The 19,397-nt window shown below is 38.3% G+C and overlaps 1 protein-coding gene across 3 annotated transcripts in view; it reads left to right on the top strand.

The window, feature by feature from the left end:
* Positions 1 to 19,397, top strand: part of LOC133559275 (inositol polyphosphate-5-phosphatase A-like) — a 453,585-nt gene that overhangs the window by 224,192 nt on the left and 209,996 nt on the right. The gene's annotated exons all lie outside the window — the stretch shown is intronic.

Genomic DNA, 19,397 nt, shown 5'->3' with positions numbered 1-19,397 from the left:
TTTTTTTGTATTTCCTGTTTTATTCACAGAGCACTGTTGTTTTTCTCTTTTCATTGATTGGCAGCGGTTCACACCTGCTGTCAATCACACTAGTGTCTTTATGTTGCACTCGAGCACTCCTCAGTGCTCGATGATAAAATCTATGTTGGAGAATTTACCATGCAAGACTGCTTCATGTTTATTTCTGTTTCTTATGAGTATTAAATTATTTTCTTACCTTCACTCAACTCTCCTGGATTCTTGCATCATCGGGGACACACAACTGCAGTTCTCAACACACTCAGTGTTTTAGTCTTAGTATTTTATCTGTTTGAATGAATACGGTTTTATTTCAACACTAAATTGGCCCTAGTGTGTGAATGTGAGCGTGAATGTTGTCTGTCTATCTGTGTTGGCACTGTAATGAAGTGGCAACTTGTCCAGGGTGTACGCCGCCTTCCGCTCGATTGTAGCTGAGATAGACTTCAGCGTCCCTCGCAAGCCCGAAGGGAATAAGCGGTAGAAATGGATGGATGGTTTAAATATTGGTTTGTACAATAGCCATTTAAGTTTTAAGTGAAATGAAAAGTAAATAACAAATACAATCAATGCTATGTATTAATTCTGGCGGGCGTGTTGTACTTTGTTGAGCGTTTCTTGAACGCACCGCGAAAAACACCTACATCTGTTTCCTAGTCCAGTATAGAACGATCACTCTGCTTAGGAGATCACAGCTTGTGGGTTCAATGGTCGCAATTTAATATCTTAGTTGCTCAAACAGTATTGTGTTTGTATAAAAGTTTAGATTGGGGTATGTCCTTTCTTCACAGGAAAAGCAATTAATGTATCTTGTTTTTATGTTAGTTTTTAGGCTAGCCAGCTAGCACCAGTCAGTCAGTGAGTTTATCAAAGTGTTCTTGTCAATCTCAGTTTTTCAGTCATTTCCATTAAAATGGTAACACTAACTGTGTACCGCAGTTACAATAAATACCATTTATCGTTACATCCTTAGATCCGATATCGATATTGGATATTTGTCCGTTATCAGCAAAAAAAATGGTTTATCGCTTTGAATCTAAAATATCCGATACAAGGTCTGATACAAACAGGCTTGCAGCAGGTGCAAAGTCTCCAAGACAAAAGTGTATGAGAAAGTATGTAGTAACAAATGTGTCTGGATCATTCAATTTCCTGTGTCATGAGCTTAATTTAATGAATTATTGTGATCACTAAGTGTAGCCAGTAAACAAATTAACATTCCACTTCAAAAACATTAATCTGTCTTAAGGTTTCAAACTTCCTTTGTTTGCTGAGTAATTTTACTTGATCAAGCCTTTTCTAACATGTCTCACTACACTGAAATAAATGATGTACTTTAATGCAATAGCTTTAGTGTTTTTCTTACTTACTACCATTGTTGATTGATATCGTATGGGATTAATTTTGTCCAGTAATCAAAGTTTCCAATACTGGTATCAATAAGCAAGTAAAAAAACATATAGGACATAATTTTGATATTTGTAAACTCCTTGAAAGAAATATAGGGGAGTGATATCTGGTCACGGAATTAAGTCCTACTTCTACAGTAAATCCAACGGTTTGGAGATGTCTGATTTCAAAATGCAATGTGACATTGTGATAAGCTCATATAACAAATGGGATGAACATGTCTCATCAATGGCTTCTGTAAGCTTTTTTAAATTGTTAATAGATTGTGGATATTTTATATTATGTAAAGGAGTCAATCATTTGAAAAAGTTCTGCAATATTTCTCTGTAGCAAGTAAAAAAAATGAGAACAATCACAGCCTAGTTTAGATAGATAGATAGATAGATAGATATATAGATGGATAGATAGATAGATAGATAGTACTTTATTGATTCCTTCAGGTGAGTTCCTTCAGGAAAATTAAAATTCCAGCAGCAGTGTCCAGAGTTGAGATCAATTTAAAAAAAGAGTAAAAAGTAAATAATGGGGGTTTAAAAGGAAACAAAATAGAGAAATATTACAAAAAGAATAAAAACAATGGGAATAACAATACAAAAGTAAAATAAGAATATAACATTACAAAGTAGGCAGTAGTGACCATGTTATGAAAACGTATTGCACTGTTATTGTTTTGAATCCCCTGTCATCCTAGTACCCCCCGTCCCCCGTCCCAGAGAGGAGTTGTACAGTCTAATGGCGTGTGGGACAAAGGAGTTCTTGAGTCTATTAGTCCTGCACTTGGGATGAAGCAGTCTAGCACTGAACAGGCTCCTCTGGCTACTGATAACGCTATGCAGAGGGTGACTGGCATCATCCAGGATGCTTACTAGTTTGTCAACAGTCCTCTTCTCTGCCACCGTCACTAGTGAGTCCAGTTTCATTCCGATTGTAGAACCGGCCCGCCTGATCAGTTTCTCAAGTCTGGAGCTGTCCTTCTTAGATGTACTGCCCCCCCAGCACACTATCATGTAGAACAGAACACTGGCAACCACAGACTGGTAGTACATCCACAGGAGTTTTCTACAAATGTTGAAGGAGTGCAGTCTCCTGAGGAAGTACAGCCTGCTCTGTCCTTTCTTGTACTGGTGGTCCGTGTTAACAGTCCAGTCCAGCTTATTGTCCACCCAAACCCTGAGGTACTTGAAGAGTCCACGGTCTGTACCTCAACTCCCTCGATCACAATAGGTTGTGACCGTGGACTCGACCTCCCAAAGTCAATGACCAGCTCCTTGGTCTTTGACGGATTGAGCTGCAAGAGGTTCGTGTGGCACCAGACCACAAAGTCCCTCACCAGGTTCCGAAACTCCTCTTCTCTGCCGTCCCTGATGCACCCGACAATGGCTGAGAGTTTAGTTTGGGTTGAAGATTAAAACAGTTGGTTTATGTGTCATCATCTGAAATATACAATAATTTCATTGTCTTGAGAAAATTGTATAAACTAATTGCATTCCCATTTCATACTCATGACTTCATTATAATTTTATCTAGACTGCTATGTGAGAGATTTGAGTGAAAAGAGCAGGCCGCATATTAAAATATTTATGAAAGAAGTTTGCAAAAATCGAATGAAAAGTTGGCAAATAGCATAATGTCTGGGGTATACAGTGCACCTGCTTACACCAGCCATTTTTTGGACAGTTTTTTATTTTGTACATATGTTGGCCGCACACTTCCCTCCATTATCTGCAAGTGTACACATTGAAACATGAAATATTCACACATGCATTTGTGTTCATGCACAATTGCAACATGACATAAAGTAGCATACTGGGTAGCGCTGTATTCATCCTTTTTCCTCCCCAGCCTGCATTAAGGCCATTCGTGATGGTGGATTTTCCGTTACATGCAGCAGTTTTTTTCTTATTCAATCTTTTCCACCTTTGGGGTTTGTCGTGTGCATTTTGTTGACGTACGGGCAAAAAGTGACTGGTGAAATATTTGCACATTTACGAGTTAGTTCTATTTAGCAGTGGGAAAAGAGTGAAAATGGCGTTACTGGTGTTCCTAATATAATGGCCTTGTCAGCAGGAAGACATGCAAGGAAATAAAAGTCAATTGTGTGCGTGTGTGTGTGTGTGTGTGTGTGTGTGTGTGTGTGTGTGTGTGTGTGTGTGTGTGTGTGTGTGTGTGTGTGTGTGTGTGTGTGTGTGTGTGTGTGTGTGTGTGTGTGTGTGTGTGTGAATGTACTGCCGCTTTTCATGGACGGACGTGCTCTTTCACACAGTAGAAATCCATAAATTTGCCGCAACATTATAAAGCGCAGAGTTCAAAGCGTTGGAAAAACGTAGTGGCTTATGGACCGGAAATTATGATGGTGTTTTGTGCGTCTTGTTGTACCCCGTTGTTCTGACAAATCTTTTCACCCCCCCACTGAACATGAATCTTATATTGCAGCCGTAATACATGCCTCCGCTAGCCATTGCATCATAAGGATTTGTCATAGCCCAATATAAATAAAGTATACGACCCGGACCTTAATGTGCCCTTGCTATTGATCGTTTTACACAGGCGGAGAAAAAAATTAAAAGGAAGAAAATAGCCGACAGGCTGTAGATCAACTCCCATAAGACTTTGTATTTGTTGTTTGCACCACAGGCGTGTCCATTAAAGCATTGACTTGATTTCATTTACCCTTTTAGTGCTCTGTTGTAAGTTGCGACACAGGACTCTGATTAAGCCTAAGTTCTCACCTCAGTGAAAGTTAACTTGCACCGTATTGTTCCTTTTTTCATTTAGATGATACATTGATGTTTGATGGCTTCTGCTATGGAGATTAAACTGGCTTTGCTTTTGGAAGTCTCCCTGCGTTCATCAGCAGACAAGTCACCTGTGACAGATGGTGATGTTTGGCACGTCGGCTGTGATGCACGAGGTTGTTATGTCAAGATCAAGATCATATTGATGTTATAGCAATGATTTCACTGTGGACTCAACTTTTGAACACCTTGAGGGTCGTAACATTTTGAATAAATATGACACAGTATTTTATTTAATATGTGGTGCTAGCATATTGCCAGACGGTTTAGTATATTATATGAGTCCCAGATTCAGCATTCATTTTTTTTTTACATAAGGGGTATGTTAACATTGTGTGCAAATAATAAAATAGCATGTACTATTAAGCCCTGTCTACATAAGCCGGATAACTCATTAAATGAATAATTATTTAGCCTAAGCCCCGTTCCAGCCACACTAAACCATCGTTTAAAGGCCTACTGAAATGAGATTTTCTTATTTAAACGGGGATAGCAGGTCCATTCTATGTGTCATACTTGATCATTGCGCGATATTGCCATATTTTTGCTGAAAGGATTTAGTAGAGAACATCCACGATAAAGTTTGCAACTTTCGGTGCTAACAGAAAAGCCCTGCCTCTACCGGAAGTCGCAGACGATGACGTCACATGTTGATGGCTCCTCAAATCTTCACATTGTTTTTAATGGGAGCCTCCAACAAAAGGTGCTATTCGGACCGAGAAAACGACAATTTCCCCATTAATTTGAGTGAGGCTGAAAGATTTGTGTTTGAGGATATTGATAGCGATAGACAAAAAAAAAAAAAAAAGTAAAAAAAAAAAAAACATGATTGCATTAGGACGGATTCCGATGTTTTTAGACACATTTACTAGGATAATTCTGGGAAATCCCTTATCTTTCTATTGTTTTGCTAGTGTTTTAGTGAGTTTAATAGTACCTGATAGTCGGAAGGGTGTCTCCACGGGTGTCTTGACGCGCAGTGTCTCAGGGGAGTCGACGGCAGCTATGGACGGCACAAGCTCAGCTTTTCTCCGGTAAGAACTGACTTTTTAACCACAATTTTCTCACCGAAACCTGCTGGTTGACATGTGGTCGGGATCCATGTTCTCTTGACCGCGCTCTGATCCATAGGAAAGTTTCACCTCCAGGTATTTTAAACAAGGAATCTCCGTGTGTTTGTGTGGCTAAAGGCTAAAGCTTCCCAACTCCATCTTTCTACCGTGACTTCTCCAATATTAATTGAACAAATTGCAAAAGATTCAGCAACACAGATGTCCAAAATACTGTGTAATTATGCCGTTAAAGCAGACGACATTTAGCTGTGTGTGTGCGTAGCGCTCATACTTCCTAAAAACCCGTGACGTCTTGCGTACACATCATTACACAACGTTTTCAAGACAAAACTCCCGGGATATTTAAAATTGTAATTTAGTAAACTAAAAAGGCTGTATTGGCATGTGTTGCAATGTTAATATTTCATCATTGATATATAAACTGTCAGATTGCGTGGTCGGTAGTTGTGGGTTTCAGTAGGCCTTTAAGGTCCCCTCCTTGGATATTTTTTTACACCGGTAACTGCGCCGTCTAGTTCTTGAATCTCCGGCTCTTAACTTTGTATAGACTCATTGATCATTTACAAACTGAGTTTGGGGAGGAAGTGACGCCAGAAAAAACGCGCCCCACACAGGAAGTGACATCAGAAAGAACGCGCCACGGTCAGATCCATAACAACCCATTTCGTAACTCGACGGCAATCATTAGACTGATGGAGGCGAGTCATCCAGACATGCCGGTGTTTATCCTTTTTCTACATAGTGGGGGTGTTGCGTGTGATCTACTAATACCGCGTGTGCAATTGTACAGTGGTGCAGACCGCCTTATTTAAATGAGGTTTTTGATTGCACTACACGAGGCTTTCACCATGGAGACACTCGATCATTTACTGCACATCCATGTTGTATTGTGGCCTTTTGTATGTTTTAAAACATGCAGCAGATATGTACTACTTTTTATGGGCATTATAGAAGCAGTCCTGCAGTGTATCTACTTTGATGTCACATTTTTTCGTCTTCAGTGTGCACCTGGCACTGGCTGCGACTGTGAAGAAGTATATGCAAGGAAATGCATATTGTAATACGTTTTTTTTTACATAAGGGGTATGTTAATGTATTTTATATGAAAAAAACAGATGTCATTATAAAAAAAAAATCATTCATTGAATTTGTTTTAACATTATAAAATGATATTGCTGAATAGATAATATGTCTAATATATTTCCTTTTGACTGTCCATATATGTTGACAAACACATGTAGGACTAAGCTGTTGCTCAATCGCCTGCTTTCTCAGGGTCATGTGTGTCAATTTGCACATATTTTTCAGACACAACAGTGTTCGCAGTTCAGTTTTGTTCTTGATAAATCAAACTGTGCGTGCAGAATAATTATATTTGTATCTCCTCCTCCCAGTATTGTGGCATAAATAACGCCTCTCACCTTAATAGTGCAAGGATGAAGACACAATCCGACAAGTTGGTACACTTCGACAGCCAATTTAGATCCCGGGAATGCCTTTTGGCAATTTCCGTAGGTTCAGGACACAATAACGTTACGGTTCGAACTCTTCTGCACTCTGACCATATTAGCAGATCTGTCATACTGTACTTAGACTTAGACTTAGACAAACTTTAATGATCCACAAGGAAAAATTGTTCAACACAGTAGCTCAGTTACAATGATGTACGGGAAATATGCAAAAATTAGAAAGTGATGTGCTGTTCATCACTCACAATTTTAAATGTAAGATGAGAAGACGTATGTTTTTCATATTTCTATGCATTCAAAATCGTAAATAAAAAAAAGTCAGCTAACAATGGAAACAACAATGGCGCCTCTATTCTTCCCACAAAGCCCTTTATTAATGATCAAAAAACCGACAACAGTACTCTATTTACATCTTGTGACCTGAATATTAACCAAGTGTTTAGCGATATTACGATAACGTAGATAATCTACTTTTAGCGGCGCATTGTCTGAAAATACTAGACGGCCTGTCCTGCTGCTGCTGGTGCATCACTTCTAAACTGGTTCAAGGTAATTCTAGATTACAAACATGCCTTTCACCTGGATAGTAGAAGGTTGTAGCAATAAACCGAGAATTTTGTCAACTTTGAAATACAACTTTGACCCGGAGATGGCAAGAAAGGCCCAAAGAGACGCTGGTTGCAGCACCTTTTGTTCATTTTAATCCTAAATGGGAACATTTTAACATACTATCAGTCGGCATTCCAGTGAGAACAGACTTTGTACAGTAAAATTGTTTTATAGTTTGTATATATTGTTCAGCACTTAGCAATGCTGCTGCTTGATGCTTATGGGTTTCAGTAAATATTAATCTGTTTAGCACACAGTTTCTAAAACTTGTTGCTCATCCTCTTTATAGTCAGGCTAAATATAAGCTTATTAATCATAATTTGTCCCAAAGTAATCGTTGTTGTCTCTCACAAAGTATGTAGTGAGTAGGGCTGGGCGTTATGGGCGAAAAAGTATATCTCGATATATTTTTACTTAAACTCGATATTCAATATATACACTTGTGATCAAATGTTTACATACAGTTGTAAAAAACATAATGTCATGACTGTCTTGAGTTTCCAATACTTTTTACAACTGTTATTTTTTTTGTGATAGAGTGATTGGAGCACATACTTGTTGGTCACAAAAAACATTCATGAAGTTTGGTTATTTTATGAATTTTTTATGGGTCTACTGAAAATGTGACCAGAAAGTATACATACAGTAATGTTAATGTTTGCTTACATGTCCCTTGGCAAGTTTCACTGCAATAAGGCGCTTTTGGTAGCCATTCACAAGCTTCTGGGAAGCTTCTGGTTGAATTTTTGACCACTCCTCTTGAGAAAATTGGTGCAGTTCAGCTAAATGTGTTGGTTTTCTGACATGGACTTGTTTCTTCAGCATTGTCCACATGTTTAAGTCAGGACTAAAACCTCATTTCTAGCCTGATTTAGCCATTCCTTTACCACTTTTGACGTGCGTTTGGGGTCTTTTTCCTGTTGAAACACCCAACTGCGCCCAAGACCCAACTTCCAGGCGGATTATTTTCGGTTGCCCTGAAGAATGTGGAGGTAATCATCCTTTTTTATTGTCCCATTTATATATTTTTGATAACGTTTGTTTACTTACAAACTTAGTGTGTTGGTGTTATAAATCAGAAATATATGATAACCGGTCTAGTTTAGATGCAACTTGTTTTCATACCACTACTTTACCTTCAAGGGGTTATATTGTAATAAAACACTTACTTTTGGTCTACATCACATGTAATAGTAGTGCTTTGGTAGGAATTTTAATCTCACATTCACAGACATATGCCAACAGGCAGGAATAGTGAGTTTTGCATTTTATGACCCATTTAATGAATTGTTTTTGCCACAAAAAACATTACTTCACTTCTACTTAGAGACAGGATAAGTCCCCTTCCAGTTGGTTAATGATAAATAGGTAAGTGTTTTTCATACCTTTCATTATTCTCTGTTTGAGTGACTTCATATTTTCGGTTCTATAATTTATAGTCAAAGTATCAAATCGGAAACCAAATTTGGATCCGCTCTAAGGCCAAAGGTTTGGGACATGCCTAATTTTTGCAATGCATACAATTCTAATACTGTACATGTTATGCTTTATAATCAAGTGTTCATAATTTGTTATGAACTGAAGTTGATTGACATGTGTTTTCTGCAACTAAAAAATAACTTCATGGTACATCAGAATGTGCAGGGATCCACTATACAATATGTATTGGTCTAATGATAATGATTACTCTCACATTGCTACATCTTTATCTAAACATAAACAAGCTTCTAAAGTGTCCACTCCTATAAATCCTAGTGAGGCACTTTCTTATTTCTTCATTGGTCCTGCTGGTTAATGGAATAAAGATATATGTGACTTTACCATGGGGCTCAAATCAATCTGTATTTGGGTATATTACTCATTACTCACAGTGCATTTCTGTCATACCACTTGTGTACCCCCACTCTTGATTACCCATTATCTAACCTTACCCACATTAATAGCATCCATGAGGGTGAAATTTTAAATACGTCAAACAATCAAAATAGATGGACTGGTTAAAAAGTGCCGAGAGGATGTTTGTGTCCTGTTTGTTCTTGCTTGACATTTTGTCGGTCGAGTATAAGGATTTAGTGACCGAGTTCTTTATTTGTTTTTGTCCTCTGACTTGCGTGTGTGTGTGTCAGCGTCGGTCCGCATACGTATTGCTCGGCACCCCTGGACCCGCCGTGTAGCCACCGTTCATCACTGTCATGGGCGGAGACGCCATCACTGACCTGTGGAGGGTCAGCCAATGTCACCCAGAGCCTTGCGACCTTTTACCATTGCCCTTTGACTCGTACCCTCATCCCCGCCCAGTGACTCTTCACAGCCACTAAATCTGATTTATGATATGATTGCATCTCGCTTATGTGTTTAATTCAAGTTTGTCTCCCGTTGTGAAAATGTGACACTATCTTGTCAAAATGAATCCATTTAAAAAAAAGATATATCTGTGTGTATTAGGAGCAGATTAGGCGGGGCTGTCATCATCTTTCAATGTCAGCAACCCAATTATGATATTATGTCAAAGCAATATAAAGATACTTTTTTTTCTTCCGTTTGCAGTCGATGGATTGCAGTCGATAATCATATTAACTCAAGTTACAGTATGCTAGAAACTACAATTCACTGTAATGGTAAAGAAGAAAATCCATATATTATTTGTATGTTTATCATGAATGTTTGTGCTCGCTCACTGTGACTGTGTTTGTGTGTGTGTGTGTTTGTGTGTGTGTGTGTGTGTGTGTGTGTGCGCGCGCGTGTGTGTGTGTTCATAAGCAAGCGATGAAGCAGAGGGACGATCAGTCATACGTAGAGCAAATGGGGCAATCTGGGGCCAGGTGTCATGGAAGTGATTGATTTTAATGTTGTGATTGTAGTTAATGGCTCTTTAAATTAAATCTAGATTAAACGTCTCTGGCTGCAGTCAGTGCTTGTATGGGCACTGAGCACGACCCCCCCAAGCCCCCTCCCGCCCAGCATCTTTTTTTCGTCTTGTCCCTCCTCATCCTCGCCACTCTCACACTTTCTTTGCTAAACTTTACCTGAACCAATCTCAGAGCTCAGTGCAAATGGATATTTCCCATATTTTATGTAGATATATATATATATATATATATATATATATATATATATATATATATATATTAAATTACTTGTTAGACATATTTTGTCCAGATATATATTTTGTTTTCAAGTGCAAGGTCACTCATTCATTTGCATCCAATTCCATTTACTGCTTTTAACGTCACAATATTTGGACAGCAAGTCATAATTGGGCCCATACATCCTCTTGAAGGCAGTATGGATGAGTTCAAGTATGCTAATGTAATTCAATTTGATACAGTTAATCTTGCACTAATGCAGATTGAAGGATGTGAGGTGCAATCAAGTACTTCTTAGCCCTTTAATGTGCATCTGAGCCCCCCCCCCCCTCTCTCCGTAAATGAAATTAGTCAATTTGTGATTATGTGACCTGGCCCATAATTAGTTTATTCATCACTACAATTAACTCCCCATTAGGAGTATCGGAGAGAGTTGCACAGAGAAGGGGAAGCTGCAGAAAAACAACTTATTTATCCATTGAAGAACAAGAACACTCACAGCATCAGTTTGTCTCTCATTTAATATCCTGCATCGTGGTGAATTATGTGCTTTTTGAGAAAGAGCTTTAGACTTGTGATTGGATAATTAACTCAAGACTGGTGGGATCTAATCAGGGAGTTGTTTTATGTCAGATGACCACACTGTGCATCTCACTTTTTCTATCACTTTTGTTTCCCTCCCCAAAAAACATTTTGCTTTGTAATTAATTAGTGCCTCTCAAACGACTTCGAAAACAAAGCAAAACAAAACTGATTTATTGCCCTTTTATTATGGCTTCAGCTATCGTTTATTTTTTTAATCAAATAATCTATTAATTAATTTGTTTGATTAAAGAATTATTGTGTACAAAACACATTGTAACCTCAATGTGTATTTTATGAAAAATAAGTGAAAGAAACAATTGTTTTTTTTTTTGCCTGCTATAATCTTCATTTTTTCCCTAATAAATGCTCATCATCAACACTGAACTTGCACTTTTAACATGTGTGCATTAACAAAAAAAGTTCAAATTATTATTATTTTTTTAATCTCTACTGTTTTCTGCCACATGGATCACGGCACCCAAAAGTTCTCTGGCCTCAGCTAGAACAGTCTCTGAAGTAACAGAAAACAAATCAAACTTTTTTCCTAATGGAAATAATATTTTATCAATTAATTGTTACAGCCCTAACCATGATTAATCACAATAAATTACTTGCTCGCTTGATTTAAATTAATTAGCTACATTTCCTGTTTTTCTTCATTATTTAGACACATTATAAAACCTTTTCTAATCAATACAGAAAAAGATAAACATATATACAAAGTCAAATAACAATTATATGGTTTCTTCTGCTAAGGAAAGTAATATTGTTTATTTTATTTAAAAATACAGTAGGAAGTGTATTTGTCATGGTGTATCTGACGCATGAAACGTGACAATTTTTTCACCAAATGCGATAGACTGCTGGATATCTTAAAATGTGTGTTATGGCTATTCCAACTGTGACCACAGCATCAGTTGCTATGTAGAGTGGCGTTTTCAATCATTTTCAGCAGACTGAATGATTAACCCCCCTCTTCCTCTCATGCAAGATTCACCCCTTCTCTGCTTTAAATTTGGTTGAAAAAGTTCACTGTGTGTATAAGTAATTTTTGAGCACATTCAACACTACCATGGTAATAATGATAACAGTGATCAATTTGGTCACGATAACCGTGGTGGGAAGTTATCCCTAGAAACCCATGCCGGCTTTTAGGTAACCTTTGCGATTTAAGTAAAGGACCACGTCTGATCAAAATTAATTGCATGATTAATCTGGTCTGTACATGATTAATGCAATATTTATTGAACCCTCAATAGGTTTTCTGTATTTTGGCCGGAATTTTTTATACATGATTTTTTTAAGCGGGTTTTTTTTTGTATCAGCTTCGACAACAATCCAATTTCAAACAATCCAATCAACTTCAGTCCAAAACAAAATGATCAAAACATGTAATGTGTTTTTTTTTAAACCCTTCATAGGCCATCCATCCATCCATTCATCCATCCATTTTCTACCGCTTATTCCCTTTGGGGGCGCGGGGGGCGCTGGTGCCTATCTCAGCTACAATCGGGCGGAAGGTGTCGTACACCCTGGACAAGTTGCCACCTCATCGCAGGGCCAACACAGATAGACAACATTCACACTCACATTCACACACTTCATAGGCCTTTTTCTTTAAATGATGTGACAGACTTTCAATTAGTATATATTTGGATAACATTATTTTTTTTTTATTTCTTTAAACCTGAGACATTATATGATCAAAATTCCTTCAAAAAGGTCGATATTTGAAAACACATTACATGTTTAATATTTGTTGATACATTTGAGTAACAAAAAAAAAGATTTTAAAATGGTTTTACACCTTTCAAAAACGTAAGGATTTTTATGTCCTGTTTCGTTTTGAAGACCATTAAAATGAATGGTCACTGGAGGGTTAGTACACGTTAACTTTGACAGCCCTAAAATATAACCAATTTAATATGATCACACCAAAATGGCAAAAGATTAATTTATTTTTTGTAGCGCGACAACAAAAGCATAATATTTGGAGTACAGCAATCTGACTTGAAGATGTGGTATAAAAAAATAAAAATAAAAACTCCTAAGTACCAATAGCAGGTCGTGCATTTCACATCCAGGCCTTCAGAGATGTCCAACTTAGTCTGGTGTCAATAGATACCTCTCATAATACCATCATTTATGTCACGGAATAGGGATTGAAAGAGTAAATGAAACCACATTTTCTAGGTATAACGATTGATGATTGATGAGGCGGCATGGCGTAGTAGGTAGAGCGGCCGTGCCAGAAACCTGAGGGTTGCAGGTTCGCTTCCCACCTATTGATATCCAAATCGCTACCGTTGTGTCCTTGGGCAGGACACTTCACCCTTGCCCCCGGTGCCGCTCACACTGGTGAATGACTGATGAATGAAATTGGTGGTGGTCGGAGGGGCCGTAGGCGCAAACTGGCAGCCACGCTTCCGTCAGTCTACCCCAGGGCAGCTGTGGCTACTGATGTAGCTTACCACCACCAGGTGTGAATGAATGATGGGTTCCCACTTTTCTGTGAGCGCTTTGAGTATCTAACAATAGAAAAGCGTGATATACATCTAATCCATTATTATTATTATTATTAAAATTAACTGGAAATCCCATGTCAAAAACATACAACAAAAGTGGCAAGAAACAGCTCGCTAGTGTTACCATATCTCAGTGTTTGTGCAGAAATATGGGGAAATAACTACAAAAGTACACTTCATTCATTAACTGTGTTACAAAAAAATCAGTTACAATAATACATAATGTTGGATATAGAGAACATACAAGCCCTTTATTCTTTGATTTGAAAATACTGAAACTCCACAACATAGTGAATTTGCAAACAGCTAAAATTATGCACAAAGCATACTATAACCTGTAAACTATAACTATGCTACCCAAGACTATACAACCATTCTTCTCAACAAAAGAGGAGAAATATAACTTTAGAGAACAATGTAACTTAAAACATTTGTACATACGTACAACACTTAAGACCTTTAGTTTATCAGTATGTGGAATTAAATTATGTAATGGATTAAGAAAAAAAAATCTAACAATGTACTAATATGATCCAATTCAAGAGACTCTTCAAATTTAGAATGTTTACAAAGTACAAAGAAGAAGAACCATGATAAACATTCTGAATTTATTCCATGCATCCATTCATTTTCTAGAAAATTTCATTTATCTCACCATATGAAATATAACTTACTTCACTAATTATTATATATTTATTTATGTTTAATGGTATTACTTATGGAGTATATTGTGAATAAATTATGAAAAGGAAATCAACATCGGAACCGAAATGGATCCGTTCGCAGCGACCGGAATGAGAATCAGCACCTCCAACTCCGAATCCATGGTTCTTGCCCGGAAAAGGGTGGAGTGCCATCTCCATGGTTGGGGAGGAGACTCTGCCCCAAGTGGAGGAGTTCAAATACCTCGGAGTCTTGTTTACGAGTGAGGGAAGTGTGGATCGCGACATCAACAGGCGGATCGGTGCGGCATCTTCAGTAATGCGCACGCTGTTTCGATCCGAGGTGATGAAGAAGGAGCTGAACCGGAAGGCAAAGCTTTCAATTTACCGGTCGATCTACGTTACCATCCTCACCTCTGGTCATGAGCTTTGGGTTATGACCGAAAGGTACAAGCAGCCGAAATGAATTTCCACCGCCGGGTGGCGGGGCTCTCCCTTAGAGATAGGGTGAGAAGCTCTGCCATTCGGAAAGAGCTCAAAGTAAAGCCGCTGCTCCTCCACATCGAGAGGGGCCAGATGAGGTGGTTCGGGCATCTGGTCAGGATGCCACCTGAACACCTCCCTAGGGAGGTGTATAGGGCACGTCCAACCGCTAGGAGGCCACGGGGAAGACCTAGGACACGTTGGGAAGACTATGTCTCCCGGCTGGCCTGGGAACGCCTCGGGACTCCCCGGGAAGAGTTGGATGAAGTGGCTGGGGAGAGGGAAGTCTGGGCTTCCCTGCTTAGGTTGCTGCCCCCGCGACCCGACCTTGGATAAGCGGAAGAAGATGGATGGATGGATGGATGGATGGATGGATGGATGGATGGATGGAAATTCAAAAAAATTTTAGCAACTGCTATGTAAAGGAAAAGGGGGTAGGATTTAATACACTCTGCTTTTTCCTACTACTTTTCAAACATTTTCAATAGAGAAACTGGAAATTGTGATGTATCCGTAGTATGCATGCATGTTCGAAATAAACTCAAAGTCAAACATGACCACAGCTGAAGAAATACTATGCAGAAACACACTCGGACACTACCGGGCTAAGAATCATCTCAATAATGTACAAAAAGGGCTATTTTTCAACACATTTAAAATACCATGAACCCGGATCAGCAAATAAAACATATCTCGACGTGGTACTGTCAAAATTTAAATAATTGTACAAACATAAACCAACCTCGTCTCACAATATCTACTGTATTTTCCGGACTATAAGGAACCTTCTAATCTTTTTTTTTCTCCACAAAACTCGACTCAGCGCTTGATATCCCGGTGTGCCTAATGTACAGAGTAATTCTGGATTTGCTCACCAACCACGAAGCAATTTTAATTTGGTACACAGTGTAATAATAAGTGTGACCAGTAGATGGCAGTCAAACATAATACATACATGGTATGAGGTATGATGACAACATTTATATGTTCCATTGAAAATATAGAACATTACACATGACGCTCAAAAATGTATCAAACATGTTTCAGTACGACTTTGATAAGCTACAAAGCTTACCAGCCGCTTGATGGATTGTCGGTGCATTAAACATACAAGTATTATTAAGGTGTGTGTATAAAGTAAGATATGTTATTTGGCGTTTTGTTTGTCAATATTATGCAAAATAAAGTTTTCTTACCCTCTGGTACCTGTAATTGGGATCTTCACAAGTCCTGAAAAATTGCGCGCGTCCGCCTTTGTTGTCTTTGTCAACAATGTACTCGATAAGCTTCTTCTTTTCCTCTGATTTTCTCTGATCTCTAAACTAAATCTGCTGTTGCCATTTCAAAAATAAAGTATATATAGTTCTTACTTTCAGTACACTCGCCATGAAAGCACTAAAACATTCTAGTGTAGTGAGTTTATATTATTCACCCAAGGAACTTTAGTTATTAGAGTTCCGGTCGTACGTTTTTTCACGGGACACATTTCTGGCCTTGTTGTTATTTCCGGATAAGAAGATGCTCCTCTGTTATTGATTTAAGTAAAGTCTGAATGTCATTAAATTAGTTAGCTCCATCTTTTGACACTTCTTACACTCCCGTCCTTGCACGCTACACCGCTACAACAAAGATGACAGGGAGAAGACACTGCCGAAGGTGAGCAGCGTAAATAAGACCGCCCACAAAACGGCGCATACTGAAGCGACTGTCAGAAAGCGGCTTGAAGATGATCTGTAAAACATCATCTATGCAACATTTTGACTATGTTATGTAGACCACAAGGAATAGTTTTACATTTAGAAAAAATATATATATAATATGACTCCTTTAATGCGCACTATAATCCGGTGCACATTTTATATGAAAAAAGGAAAAAAATAGACCACTCATAGGCGGTGCACCCTATAATCCGGTGCGCCCTGTGGTCCATAAAATACGGTAAATTCTCTTGAAATGGACTTGCAAGTATATATCTGCAACTTAATCAATATTTTGCTCTCCTCTGGCCACTGTGTGTTAAAAAAGAGAGTAGATATCAGATTTCCCTGCCATAAAAGTGTGCCTCCAGTGCGGCTCTGTTGATTTGCTTAGCACTGCCTGTTCTCACAACTTGTGATTGGACAATCACTTATGAGTATCCAATCACAGGAGGCGTACGTGTCACGTGGCAATTTAGGGCACTTTCTGTCAACAACTCATGATCTTAATGGCTATCGCAACTGTCTACTAGCTGTATGTACACTTTGCACAAACCTTGGCATTATTGATTCAGAAGGCCTCGAGCAAATTTCATACACTGCTGAAAAAAGGCTAGCTGAATTCTGATAAAAGCTCGGATATAAAATCAGCCACACTGCAGCCAAATATGACATGAAGAGAATATGATAAATACTTTTATTTATTTAGGGAAACTTAATTAAAATATGAAATGAACATTTATCAATTTATGATCATGATTTATGTTAGGCCAGCAGTAAAGGCTTTGTTAGCCCTGACGGTCCACCACTGTTTTTTTGAGGGTTTATTTTGTCCAGTCCAGCTACTCAGGCAAATCGTATTATACAAACCCCGTTTCCATGAATTGATTAATGTGGACCCCGACTTAAACAAGTTGAAAAACTTATTCAGGTGTTACCATTTAGTGGTCAATTGTACGGAATATGTACTGAAATGTGCAATTACTAATAAAATTATCAATCAATCAATCCATATGAGTTGGGAAATTTTGTTAGATGTAAATATAAATGGAATACAATGATTTGCAAATCATTTTCAACCCATATTCAGTTGAATATGCTAGAAAGACAACATATTTGATGTTCAAACTGATAAACATATTTTTGTAAATAATCATTATCTTTAGAATTTGATGCCAGCAACACGTGACAAAGAATTTGGGAAAGGTGGCAATAAATACTGATAAAGTTGAGGAATGCTCATCAAACACTTATTTGGACCATCCCACAGGTGTGCAGGCTAATTGGGAACAGGTGGGTGCCATGATTGGGTATAAAAGCAGCTTCCATGAAATGCTAAGTAATTCACAAACAAGAATGGGGTGAGGGTCACCAATTTGTAAGCAAATTGTCGAACAGTTTTAGAACAACATTTCTCAACGATGTATTGCAAGGAATATAGGGATTTTACCATCTACGGTACATAAAATCATCAAAAGGTTCAGAGAATCTGGAGAAATCACTGCACGTAAGCAATGATATTACGGACCTTTGAGCCCTCAGGCGGTACTGCATCAAAAACCGACATCAGTGTGTAAAGAATATCACCACATGGGCTCAGGAACACTTCAGAAAACCGCTGTCAGTAACTACAGTTGGTCGCTACATCTGTAAGTGCAAGTTAAAACTCTACAATGCAAAGCGAAAGCCATTTATCAACAAGACCCAGGAACGCCGCCGGCTTCGCTGGGCCCGAGCTCACCTAAAATGGACTGATGCAATGTGGAAAAGTGTTCTGTGGTCTGACAAGTCCACATTTCAAATTATATTTGGACTTTGTGGATGTGGTGTCCTCCGGAACAAAGAGGAAAATAACCATCCGGATTATTGTAGGCGCAAAGTTCAAAAGCCAGCATCTGTGATGGTATGGGGGTGCATTAGTGCCCAAGGCATGGGTAACTTGCACAACTGTAAAGGCACCATTAATGCTGAATGGTCCATACATGTTTTGGAGCAACATATGTTGTCATCCAAGCAACAATATCATGGACGCCTCTGCTTATTTCAGCAAAACAATGCCAAGCTACGTGTTACAACAGCGTGGCTTCGTAGTAAAAGAGTGTGGGTACTTTCCTGGCCTGCCTGCAGTCCAGACATGTCTCCCATCGAAAATGTGTGGCGCATTATGAAGCGTAAAATACGACAACAAGACCCCGGACTGTTGAACAACTTAAACTGTACATCAAGCAAGAATGGGAAAGAATTCCACTTTCAGAGCTTCAACAATTAGTTTCCTCAGTTCCCAAACGTTTACTGAGTGTTGTTAAAAGAAAATGTGATGTAACACAGTGGTGAATATGCCCTTTCCCAACTACTTTGGCACGTGTTGCAGCCATGAAATTTTAAGTGAATTATTATTTGCAAAAAAAACTAAAGTTTATGAGTTTGAACATCAAATATCTTGTCTTTGTAGTGCATTCAATTGAATATGGGTTGAAAAGGATTTGCAAATCATTGTATTCTGTTTATATTTACATCTAACACAATTTCCCAACTCATATGGAAACGGGGTTTGTAGATGTCGATGCACATATCTACTGTACAAATTTACTGTACAAAAGAGCATTGTGATATACTTCTCTTGTTATTTAGGGAAAGTAAATTAAAATATAACATTAAGTTGTATCAATTTATGATCATAATTTATGTTAGGCCAGCAAATAAGGCCTTGTTGGCCCTGACAACCCACCACTGTTACGTACTCTTCAAGAATAGTTTTTGAATGTAAAATATTCCAAACGATGGCACGTGAATTAGTGCAAAAGATTACATCAATAATATACAGTACGTTTACAAGTTTTGGATAATTGAAATGACAAGGTTTTGTAGTCTATATGTCCTGTTTGGAATTCAGCATGTCATTTCGAGAAAGTCAACATTTACATTAAAAGTCTATTTACAGGAATCAATGCATAAATCAATTCATTGATTGATGCTTTGTGTTAG

Source organism: Nerophis ophidion, linkage group LG09 (assembly GCF_033978795.1).
Source record: "Nerophis ophidion isolate RoL-2023_Sa linkage group LG09, RoL_Noph_v1.0, whole genome shotgun sequence".
Taxonomy (NCBI): domain Eukaryota; kingdom Metazoa; phylum Chordata; class Actinopteri; order Syngnathiformes; family Syngnathidae; genus Nerophis; species Nerophis ophidion.
This window is presented reverse-complemented; position numbering and strand designations above follow the sequence as displayed.